General features: G+C 51.3%; 1 long non-coding RNA gene across 1 annotated transcript; it reads left to right on the forward strand.

The window, feature by feature from the left end:
• The first annotated feature begins 1014 nt into the window (after positions 1 to 1014).
• On the forward strand, positions 1015 to 7274 carry LOC109502034. The gene is made up of 3 exons (XR_002160352.3): positions 1015 to 1282; positions 6845 to 6975; positions 7137 to 7274. It is a non-coding gene; the product is annotated as an uncharacterized LOC109502034 (long non-coding RNA).
• The last annotated feature ends 5115 nt before the right edge of the window (positions 7275 to 12389 follow it).

Below are 12389 nucleotides of genomic sequence, written 5' to 3' on the forward strand. Positions count from 1 at the left end.
CCATCCACCCATCCATCTACCTCCATTCATCTACCTTCTGTCCACACACCCCTCCATCCAACCACTCACTTGCATGCACTGACCCACCTCCATCCATCCATCCACCCATCCTTCCTTCCATCCATCCTTCTATCCATCCATCCATTCTTCCTTCCTTCCTTCCTTCTTCCTTCCTTCCATCCATCATCCATCCATCCATCCATCCATCCATCCATCCATCCATCCATCCTTCTATCCATCTGTCCGTCCATCCATCTATCCATCCATCCATCCGTCCATTCAACCATCCACCCATCCATCCATCCTTCCATCCATCTGTCCATCGTTCTATCCATCCAGTCATCCATGGAGCCACCATTGTTCCTTCCTTCCTTCCTTCCTTCCTTCCTTCCTTCCTTCCTTCCAAACATCCATCCATCCATCCATCCATCCACTGGTTCATCCATCCATTCATATTTTCTTTCATCCATCCATTTATCCATCTGTCATCTTTTCAAACATCCTTTCTTCTTGATGATACCCCTCAATTTGCCCAAACGTATTTTCTAGATTCAGCTGCGGAGGAAAAATAGCAGGGCATGAAATAATGTGCTGGTCACAGGAGGTATGGGGTTGGGAGGGATCGGCGATAGTGGGATACCTCGTTTTGTGCGTGTGAGAAGGACGGTGTGTGAATGTATGCGTGTGCGTGTGACTGTGTGCACATCAGTATGTGTGTCTGAGTGTGTGCACGTGTGTATGCGTGCCCCCACGGGAGGGGGGGCTTGGCGGATGCAGCTGGTGGGTAGGGTGGGAACCCCGCGTGGGCCTCCTGTGAGAACTCCCTCGGCCCTGCCGTCAGCCAGGACGTCCATCTTTCAGGCCCCGGGGAGCCGCCCCACACCCTGCTCTGGCCACCTTGTTTGGGCCAGGGGCACGTCCAAAGTCAAGATGGATGAACACGTCTTTGCTTGTCATGCAGCCGGCCGTGCGTGTCGGAGCCCGCTCTCCCACACATGGTCCACGTTAGCTGCCTCCCCTGACTTGTGTCCATGAAGCGCCTGGCCCTGGTGGTCAGTCCCCGCCCCCACCGCCAGCCTACCTCCATTTCTAATTGGGCCGCAAAGCCGTTTAATGGTGTCTGCGAGGCTGCAGGCTGCTCGGGGCAGAACAATGCGCTATTCATGTCCAAACAGAACACTAGTGATCGGGCTAATATCTTGAAGCTAAAAAGCAAGGCTTAATTGCGACAGATGCTGCAAATTCCAGTGCAAAAGGCCAGCTCCTATGTGATCTAAACCAGGTATGTGCCAGGGGTTCATTTTAATAGCGGCTTTTATTTTTTTTATTGGCATATGCAAAACTCACTAACGTTCTGCACAACAGACCAGCAACGGTCTCTTAGGAAACCTCCCCAGGGAAGAGCCCCGCAGACCTCGGTTGCTATTGTGTGGGTTACAGGAGACCCCCTACAATTTGGCCAGCTGTGTCCTGGCGGACCCTGGTCTCTCCTCTTCCCTGGGCCAAGATTTCGGGTCTTTCTAGACCACTGCAGCCACCGGTGCATCTGCCAAACGTGCTCAGAGGCTGCGGGTCCTCGCGGATGTGGCCTCCCCTTTGCTAGACAGCGTCCTACCCTCCCAACGCCCACCGGGCTCTTTCCTGCTGGTATGCTCCTGACGTGCAAACACCTGGCTTTACTCTGAAACTGTAGCTATTGGACAGGGTGCTCCTGTTTTTAATATCTTCGCTGAATCTTCCAATCTAGGAGGAAAGTTCCGGAAGCCAGGGGCTGCTTGTGGTTTCTACAGTGTCTAGGACCTTGCTGAGAAGAATGGGCTTCAGTTTTCATGACTTCCACTTTCTCAGAAAAAGATGCCAATCCCAAAGCTCCCAGCTCTCCCCGGGACTTGGGGAGGGCCTGTGTCCTTGCTGTTCCGAAAGGGCCCTTGCCCTGCGTGCCCCATCCCGTCCGGGGTGGACTCAGAATATTCCTAAAAGTGAGCCCGACAAGGAGGGCCTGGAAGCTGAATCCAAAGCTCACTGTTGCTCAGACAACTGAAGCTGCCACCTCCTGACCCACTTCTGGAGGTATGGAAACTGCTTTGGATTCCTTAGAACATGCTTTCTGTTGTCGTAAAAGCTAAACTGAATGTGGCTTCCTGGCCAGTGAGGACTGTGATTCCATTCACTGGGGCTCCTGAGACCCCAAGGGAGCTGTTGGTGGGAGTTTTCTGAATAAATACTCCAAGAGGAAACCTCGGCTTCAGGTAGAGTCAAAAGTTGCAGAGACTGCCATCATCCATCTGTTCTTCTACCCAACCGTCCATCTACTCATCTAACCATCCATCCATCCATCCACCCATCCATTCACCCAATCATTCATCTGTTCACCTGCCCACCCATCCACTTATCCATCCAGCCAGCCAGCCAGCCAGCCATCCATCCATTCATCTATCCATCTATTCACTCATACATACATACATCCATTCATCTGTCCATCCATATGTCCATCTATCTGTCCACCCACCCACCAACATGCTCATCCATCCATCCATCCATCCACCCACCAACATGCTCATCTATCCATCCATCCATCCATCCACCCACCCACCAACCCACTCATCCATCCATCCATCCATCCATCCATCCATCCATCCACCCACTCACCCACCAACCCACTCATTTCATCTATCCATCCATCCATCCATCCATCCACCCACCAACATGCTCATCCATCCATCCATCCATCCACCCACCCACCAACCCACTCATTCATCCATCCATCCACCCATCCATCCATCCATCCACCCACCCACCCACCAACCCACTCATTTCATCTATCCATCCATCCATCCATCCATCCACCCACCCACCAACCCACTCATTCATCCATCCATCCATCCATCCATCCATCCATCCATCCATCCAAGAAGTATTTACTTGGATCCTACTAAGTGTTCAACGGATGTGTGAATTCCCTTCTGGCATTATGGCAATACACCACCCTCTCTTGGGCTATGGGGTAGGCCATGGGGCTTGCACCAGTGGCTGGTGGTTCAGTGAAGACCAGAAGAACCGGGAAGTCAGTGAATACATTGCATGTGCACAGAGGCCAGATGAAGAACAAGCCCTCTGTCTGGGACTGGGGCCGGGCACCTGGAGGCCCTTCCTGCAGGAAAGGCTCTCCCTGTCCAACCCAAATCCCCCAAGAAATCCCTTTTCAGGCCCAGGATCTGGAAAACCTCCAGATAATTAGTGGGCAGGGAGGAGGGGGGCTTAACACCGGGGAAGTGAGAGTCAGGGGCCATTAACTAGGGGTGGCCCAGGCTCCACAGCCTTCCTCTCCCTCCCTCTACGGTGCCCCGGGCCAGAGAAATACAGGCCAAGTGGAGCAATGGCCCTCCTGTGACCCCCACCTGTGGGAACCTGGGCCCAGCATTCCATGAGCTTCGGACTCTCCTTTGAATGGTAGCCGAGCACTTGCCCACGGTCACAACAGGGATGGACCACAGTGACCGCTGTGGTCCGGGTGGCCTGACGCTCGGTCTGGCTGAGCGAGATCTCTGGCGGGGTGGCAGGCTGTAGGAGTCGGCGGCGTGGGGACAGCCTCCCCGTGCCAGTACTCATTCCATAGGCTTCCTGCGTGGTGTCCTCCGGTGGGGACAGTGAGAGGGACTGGGGATACCCGGGGCCAGGGAGCTGGGACCAAAACCCAAGGCTGTTCCTCTAGGGACCCTTAGGAAGACGCACCGTACCACATCCCCGTGGGGGAGACGCAGGCAGAGGGGCACAGGGGCCTCGCTCGGGGGAGGGGAGCCAGGCCGTGTTCTCATTTCCGTCGGCTTCTTCACAGGACTCTCCGCCTTGGGATCTTACAAGTGTAGAGAAAAGTACAGAGAACAACAGGCAACCCCCCTACTCACACTCCCGCCCACCTTTGTCACATTTATCTCGTTGGACAGCCCTTGATTCCGTCCCGTTTCCACTTGGAATCTCTCAGATTTGGTCTCGATCATTGCCAGGCCTGGTTTGTACTCTTCCGCTGGGCCTCGCACGTTTAGTCCTGCTTTGCATGTGGTCTGGACGGGCTGCAAGTGGCTTCCCGTGTGATGTGCTGTCGGGTGGAGCACCCGTTGGGAGGAGCGAGGCTACACCCCGCGGTGTTCACCCGCTGTCCTGGTGACGGCATTCGGGGCCATTCCTGCACGCGATTCCTGGGTGCACGCCAGTGAGCTCTTTTAGGGAACGCGCCCAATGGTGGGATTGCTGGCAGAAGGTGTGACTTTACCGACGAAGCTGGCCAAATGACACGGGGGGTTGTTGCACCGACTCGGGGGCCTCTGGCCCCAGCGGTGTGAGAGAGGTCGCCCCCGCTTGGTGCCTCAGACCCTGTGTGGCTGCCCAACTGGCATCTGTGGGGCGGCCTAATTAACATTCCCTCCTGCCTGCTGACTTCGAGCATCGCTGCCTCAATGCCCAGGCGGTTGTTTCTGCATCTATAAAACACTCATAGCCTTTGCCCATTTTTCTGTTGGAATGTCTTATCTTTTCTGTTTACTCTTGATTTTTAATTTTTTTATAATATTTATTTTTGAGAGAGAGAGAGACAGACAGACAGAGCACGAGCAGGGGAGGGGCAGAGAGAGACGGAGACACAGAATCCGAAGCAGGCTCCAGGCTCCGAGCTGTCAGCCCAGAGCCCGATGTGGGGTTCGAACCCACGAAATGTGAGATCGTGACCTGAGCCGAAGTCGGACGCTTAACCGCCTGAGCCACCCAGGTGCCCCATTCTTGATTTTTAAATGAACATTTATAAAAAGACAACACCATACAGAAAAAGAATGTGCAAGTCGTAAGTGTGCGATTGAATGCATTTTCAACAACTGGGCACACCCGTTCACTCGGAACCCAGACTGAGAAACAGAACATTCCAGAACCCCAGAAGACGGCTGGGTCCTTCCCGGGGAAGGACCTTTACACCCCCACCTTTGCACTGAAGGTAGTGACTGCCCTGACTTGCACTGCTGTGGACACGTTGCTATTCCTGAACTCTGCGCGAGTGGAGTCACGCAGCCTGCTCGGCCGTGTCTGGTCTCTTCTGTGCCATGTTTGTGTGTGGGGTGCACGGTGTCATTGCCAAGAATAATCACCAGGGCCTTCTTGTTAATAATCACTGTTGCCTTCTTGTGCCTTCATAGTGGCCCCTTGTTTAAATGCGTGATAGATTTGGGGCGCCTGGGTGGCTCAGTCGGTTGAGCGACCGACTCCGGCTCAGGTCATGATCTCTTGGTTTGTGAGTTCGAGCCCCACGTCGTGCTCTGTGATGACAGCTCAGAACTTGGGACCTGCTTCAGATTCGGTGTCTCCCCCTCTCTCTACCCCTCCCCTGCTCGTGCTCCGTGTCTCTCTCTGTCTCTCAATAATAAATGTTAAACAAAATTTTAATGCACGATATATTTGTATATTTTAACATTGATGAAGTCGGGTCGTTTCCGGTTTTATGATATTTTGATTGAGGGTCATATCAACCACCTTGTAAATGCCTTTTGACTCGTGTGGGCGCCATTTCTGTTGGGCATCAGCACCTGGATCTGAGTGACGTTCTGGTTTTAGCGGGACTTCCAAACAGTCTCTCACAGGGTCCGCCCTACCGCAGACCCTCTGGCCACGCACGGGGGGGCCTGTCGTTCCCCATCCTGCCAGCACACGGCCGGCTGAGGTGTGCGGTGGTGCTCACCGTGGCCTTGACTTGCATTTTGCTGCCGACTAAGAAGGCCGGGAGCTGTTCCGGGTCGTCTGGCCCTGTGGTGTCCCTCCCTCATCTGGGGCCTGTTCAAGACTTTTGCCCACCTTCCTGTAGGGTTGCCTGTTGTTTGTGTCCTCTGCGAACACCAATTGTATTGCCGCAGGGGTGCTGTTCCACGTGCCGGCTTGCTCTTTACTCTCATAGTAGCATTTTGTAATGATTGAAATTCAATTCTACACAGTTCAGTTTATTACTCCCTTTCTTATGGTTAGTCCTCTGAGTGCTGCTTAAAATCCCGGCCTGCCCACGGTCGTGAACATACTCCACGATGTCCTCTGGAAGCTTTATCTGGGTATATTTTTTTGCATGGTGTGAGGTAGGGACCAATTTTCATTTTCTTCCGCATGTGGCTGTCCAATTGACCCAGGACAATTGCTTAACAATGTCTTCCTCTCCCCACTCCTCTGTGCTGCTATTTTGTCAGAAGTCAAATGTCCATGTGATGCATCTGCTTCCAGACTCTTCTGCTTCGTGAGTCTGTAAGGATGGGAATGACATTAAAATAGAGCTAGTCGCTTGTAAGCAGAGACAGAAAGTGTAGCAGCCTCCTAGGCTGCGTAACAAATACCACACATCGGGTGGCTCACAACACCCCCTTTTTATTACCTCAGAGTTTCTGAGTCAGGAGTCAGGGTACAGCCTGGCTGTTCTCTGCTCAGGACCTCACGTGACTTCAGCCAAGGTGTCTGCCAGATTGCGTTCCCTTCTGTTAGGGGTCCTCTTTCAAACTTACGTCGTTGTTGGCAGGAATCAGTGTTTCCTTGCTGGCTGGTCTGTTCTCAGCTCCCAGAAGCTACTCTCAAATCCTCACCATGTGGTCCCCTCCATCCTTAAACCCAGCAGCATAGACCATCTCTCTCATGCTTCAAATCTCTTCTGCCAGAACAAGGCTACTCCCTTTAAGGGACCACCTGATTAGGTGAGGCCCACTGGGGAACATTTCCCTATCAGCTGATTCAGCACTGAATCACATCTGCCGATGAAATTCCTGCTCCCACCATTGTGTTGTGGGTGTCTGTCTGGGGGGTATATGACGTGTCTTCTCCTGCTCTGTAGGGAGGCACATCCAGACCTGGAGGAGAGGCCCACGTGTTGCCGAGAGATGGAAACATATTTGCTCTCATAGCAGTAGAATTGTTGGCTGTGTGCTCAACATGACTCAGCTCAACATGATTCAGCTGCCCGAGGTAATAAGCCCCACAGCCCGGCCTCCCTTGTAGGCAGTCGTGGCCAAGCTAACGATGTCACTAACAGTGGTGGAGTGACACGTGCAATTCCAGGACTGTTTTGGGATTGTGCACGGAAGGATGTTCGGGTTTTTTGGTTGTTTGTGTTTTTGTTTTCTCAGCTTCTGCTCTACACAGACATGTGGTTGTGATCTGAATCCTCTTGGACCAGACAGCTGAGGGCCGTACCCCAGAGGCGATGAAGACAAAGCAGAAGGAGGCTGGCTCCTCGGATAATCTCCTGAAAGGGAGCTGCCATGCCGGCCAGATGGCCTGTCTCCAACTTTCCACGCAAGGGAGAATTAAACCTTCTGTGTTCAAGCCACTTTTGTTCTGTCAAACGCTTTCAAACCTGAGCTCAGTTAATACTCATGGCAACTAATTTGAGTCAGACTTCCTACTGTTAAACCAGCCTTGCATTCCTCTGGTAAATCTACTTTGGCCATAATATTTTGTGTTTTGCTTGTATGGATGTTTCACATTGCCGGATTTAATCTTTAGATTATTATTTATGGTTTTTACTATGATCATAAATGAATTTAGCCTATAACTTGCCCCTTCTTGTGCTGTCCTTTCCCAATCTTGATTATCAAAGTGATTTTAGCTTCACTAGATGATTTGGGTGGGTGTTTCTTGTTTCTAGTTTCTGAAACAGTTGATTCAGAATCGCGATGTTATACTTATCAAATATTTCAGAGACCACCCTCTAAAATTCGTAGATTCTGATGATGTATTTTATGTGTATATTTGGAATTATCTTTAATGGGCAGAGATTTGTTTTTCCAGATAGTTATGTTTACTTTTTTGCTTCTGTTTTTAAAAACCAAATGATGGACTTCGTTTGGATTTCACCAGGTTTCCTGCTAAGGTACTTGTTATGAGCCAGGACCCAGTCCCGGATCCCACAGGGATTTTGTTTTCTCATGATTACATTGTGGTGGTGGATTTGGGGGGAGGGAATTCTATGGCCTCGATGCTGTATGTCAGGGAGCCTGGGCTGGTGCTACAGCTTGTAGCAGTGACATTAACCTTCATCTCTGTCAGGGTTTACACTGCAAAATCGCGATTTTCTGTTTGTATTTGAGGAATGTTTTAAGGCTGCCCAAACATCCCATTTCTCCATAAGCTTTTACCCGCTAATTCTAGCTTCCATGGGTGGATCTTGCCTACAGCGGTTATCACCACGGTTTTGTAGAGGTGATTTTAAAATTGCCGTCCATCCAACCATTTTATGTGTATTAATCGGAGTATTACCGTGAAGAATTGCCCGTTTCCTTCCTTCCTTCCTTCCTTCCTTCCTTCCTTCCTTCCTTCCTTCCTTCCTTCCTTCTTTTCTTTTCTTTCCTTCTTTCTTTCTTTCTTTCTTTCTTTCTTTCTTTCTTTCTTTCTTAAAAGATTTTATTTTTTTACGTGATGTCTACACCCACTGTGGGGCTCGAACCCTCAACCCCAAGATCAAGAGTTGCCCGCTTCTTTGACTCAGCCAGCCAGGCGCCCCCTTCCCACATTTATTTATTTATTCAATCATTTGCTTATGGACTTGTAGATATCTTCCCCTCTGGGTTTTAATCAAATACTAGTATTATTTATTTTCTTATTCAAATTGTTTCCGCTTTGGCCGGTGAGCGCTCTTTCTGATTGGTTCCTGTGTCCTTGAGATATGCCTCGCTCAAATTTTTTCTTCTTCTCCCCTCCCAAGAATGTTTATTCTGGGCCTTTTGCATTTCCATGTGACTTTTAGGATCATTTATCAGGTTCTGTTTTTATTTTATTTTATTTTATTTTATTTTATTTTATTTTATTTTAAATTTTTAAAAAATGCTTTATTTTATTTTTGAGAGACAGAGAGAAGACAACATGAGTGGGGGAAGAGCAGAGAGAGAGAGAGAGACACAGGATCCGAAGCAGGCTCCAGGCTCCGAGCCATCAGCACAGAGCCCGATGCGGGGCTCAAACCCACAGATTGTGAAACCGTGCCCTGAGCCGAAGTTGGTCGTTTAACCGACTGAGCCACCCAGGCACCCCTCAGGTTCTGTTTTTTCAAAAATGCAACTGAGATTTGACAGGGATTTCATTGTCTCTGCAGACCAGTTAGGGAAGGGTGCTATGTTCCCAGGATTAAGTCTTCTGATCCAGGATCACAGGTGTCTTTCCATTTATTTACGTCCTTTATTTCATTTTATCATGGTGTTCTCAGTGTGCAAGCAATAAATACCTTTTGTTGCACGTACTCCTTACGATTTCATTCTTTTTGAAGTCATTACAAATCAAATGGTTTCCTTAATTTCATTTTCAGATAGTTCACTGATAGTATGTAGAACTATAATCCCTTTTTGTATGTTGATCAGTGTTCTCAGGTCTTACAGGTTTTTCTTTCTTAGGATTTTCTATGTACAAGATGATATTATCCGTGAATAAATGTAGTTTTGCTTTTTCTCCAACCCGGGCGCCTTTTATTTCTTTTTCTTGCCCATTTCTTTATTCGATTTATTCAATTTTTTTAAAAGTGAATTTTGAAGTTCTTATTTTGAGAAAGAGAGAGAGAGCAAGCAGGGGAGGGCAGAGAGAGAATCCCAAGAAGGCTCTGTGCCATCGGTGCAGGACCCCAGGTGGGGCTGGATCCCATGAACTGTGAGATCATCACCTGAGCAGAAATTAAGAGTTGTACGCTTAACCGACTGAGCCACGCGGGCGCCTCCAATTTTTTCTATCTGAGCGTAGTTAACACACGATATAATAGCTGATTTCAATGTTTGTCTAGTAAGTCCAACAATGGGGCTTCCTGAGGGGCAGGAATATATCGTCCTATTGTGTGTGTGTGTGTGTGTGTGTGTGTGCACGTGGCAAATTTTTGTTGAAAGATCAACATTTTAGGGGTGCCTGGGTGGCTCGGTGAAGCATCCCACTCTTGATTCCAGCTCAGGTCATGATCTCACAGTTCGTGAGATCAAGCCCCACATTGGGCTCTGGGCTCACAGAGCGGAGCCTGCTTGGGACTCTCTCTCTCCCCCTCTCTCTGCCCCTCCCCTACTTGTGCGCGCTCTCTCTCTCTCTCTCTCTCTCTCTCAAAATAAATAAACTTAAAGAAAAAGGCAGATCAACATTTTAGGTACTATAACATGGCAAGTCTGGAAATCAGATTCCTTTTTCCCCAGAGATTGGCTGCTGCTTCTTTCTTTATTTAGTGACTTTCCCGAACTCATTCTATAAATTAGAAGTCAATTGTCCTTGTCGTGGTGGCCACAGAAACTTCTGCTTGGTTGCTTCGCAGGTCAGCTTATGTTTGGGAGAAGATGTCCTTAAATACCTTGAGCCAATAAGCGCTCCGGACTTTACTGAGAAGGACATCAGTGCCCCAGCAGGGTGGTTCTGAGTTCACCTTCAGTTCCTGCTCATGCCGAGTCTCAAGGTCAGCCGGAGGTGAGAGATTCGCCGCCCCCCCCCCCCCGCCCAGGTCCTTGCTGGGCACGAGTCCCTGCACACGCACGTGGCCTTTGGCTCCTCGGGAACGCACTCCCACGTCCCCCTGGTCTGTAGGCTGGTCTCTCACAGCCCACGTGCTGGTGTTCAGGCTGTAACAGTGCCCAGGGGGCCGGTGGGGGGGTGGATGGTGAGCGAAAAGGCCACAGACGCCCTATTCTCATCCGGATTCAACCGTTTTATGAACAAACGCGCTCCCAATTGTCGAGGGCTTAGGGGGAATTTCTAGAACTTTAAAAAGTTGATGTTGATGATTTTTGTGAGTGGCCCCCTTGCTTTTGTGGAGGAGCATCATTCTGGAAATGCTTCTTCTCGGGCTTTCAAACTTTCTCAGTCCAGGTAACGACCGACGACGAGCCTGCTTGTGACATCCGTGTGCGGGCCGGCGGCTTTTGTTGGTTTGCTCCGTTCGCTGAGGTGGCTTCGTGCAGAAGCCGTTTCCCCAGCCTGCGCCCTAGGTGTCGCGGGGCCTCGTGCCCTGTCGTGGAAACACATTTCAAGCCCGTTTACATCACATTCCGCATCTGGGAGCCAGCCCCCAGGCAGCCGCGGCATTAGCTAACCTCGATTACTGGTTTGGGTCATGTTATTCACTTTTGGGCCCCTGGAAAATTCCATTACTCTTTTGCAAGCTCAGCTCTCTTTAAGAGATATGTGTCATATTTTACCTGGCCATTCTAAGCTATTTCGTAAATAGGACGGTTCTCGGGTTATCTCGACTAGAATCTTCCTGGACAGGAGAGCTCTCTCTCTCTCTTTAACACTCACGCAAACACACACACACACACACACACACACACACACACACACACACCTGCCAGGCAGGGAGCGCTAAGCCGTGACGGGGACAGTGCGAGTGGTTCCCCAGCATGCGGACAGGTGAGAGTCTGACCTGGGTTTGGGGGTCTTCACGTGGTCCCCTCCAGAGGCGATTAGTGACACAGGGATGAGGTTTCTGGGGTGTGCGGACAGGCAGGGGTTCCTGGAGTCCCAGGGCCTCTGCCCACCAGACAGGGGCTTGCCTTTGCTGAAGCAGGACCTTGGAGGCTTCAGGACTATTTGGGGGCCTCAGGAGCACCCCCTCAGCATTCAGAGACAGCGAATGTGTCACCCTGAGGTGAGGGTGTTAGGAGGGGGGGCCTTGGGGAGCTGACCGTGTCTGAAGGGGGGGCCCACGGTGAGGCTGGTGCCCTTGTGCAAGACCCCAGAGAGCTCTCTTGTCCCTTCTTGCACGTGAGGACACAGGAGAACACGTCGTCTATGAATCCGGAAGACGATCCCCACCGGGCTCTGCATCTGCCGGTGCCCCACTCTGGACTCCTGGCCTCCGGAGTGCGAGGGGTGAGCATGTGCTGTTGATGTGTCCCCATCAGCTGAGTAGCCCCAGCGGGCACAGAGGGCGCGTCCCCAGCGGGACAGTGGGCGCGTCCCCAGCGGGACAGAGGACGCATCCCCAGTGGGCACAGAGGGTGCATCCCCAGCGGGCACAGAGGACGCGTCCCCAGAGGGACAGAGGGCGTGTCCCCAGAGGAGACAGAGGATGCGTCCCCAGAGGGCACAGAGGGCACATCCCCAGCGAGCACGGAAGACACATCCCCAGAGGAACAGAGGACGTGTCCCCAGCGGGCACAGAGGGCATGTCCCTAGTGGGCACAGAAGACACGTCCCCAGAGGGCACAGAGGACGCGTCCCCAGCGGGCACAGAGGACGCGTCCTCAGAGGGACAGAGGGCGTGTCCCCAGAGGAGACAGAGGACGCGTCCCCAGAGGGCACAGAGGGCACATCCCCAGAGGGACAGAGGGCGCATCCCCAGCGGGCACAGAGGGCACATCCTGGGAGGACCCAGGACGAAGCTGGCACTCCCAGAAGCCACCCCGTTTGTATCAGAGGAGTTT

This window comes from Felis catus, chromosome C1 (assembly GCF_018350175.1).
Source record: "Felis catus isolate Fca126 chromosome C1, F.catus_Fca126_mat1.0, whole genome shotgun sequence".
Lineage (NCBI taxonomy): Eukaryota > Metazoa > Chordata > Mammalia > Carnivora > Felidae > Felis > Felis catus.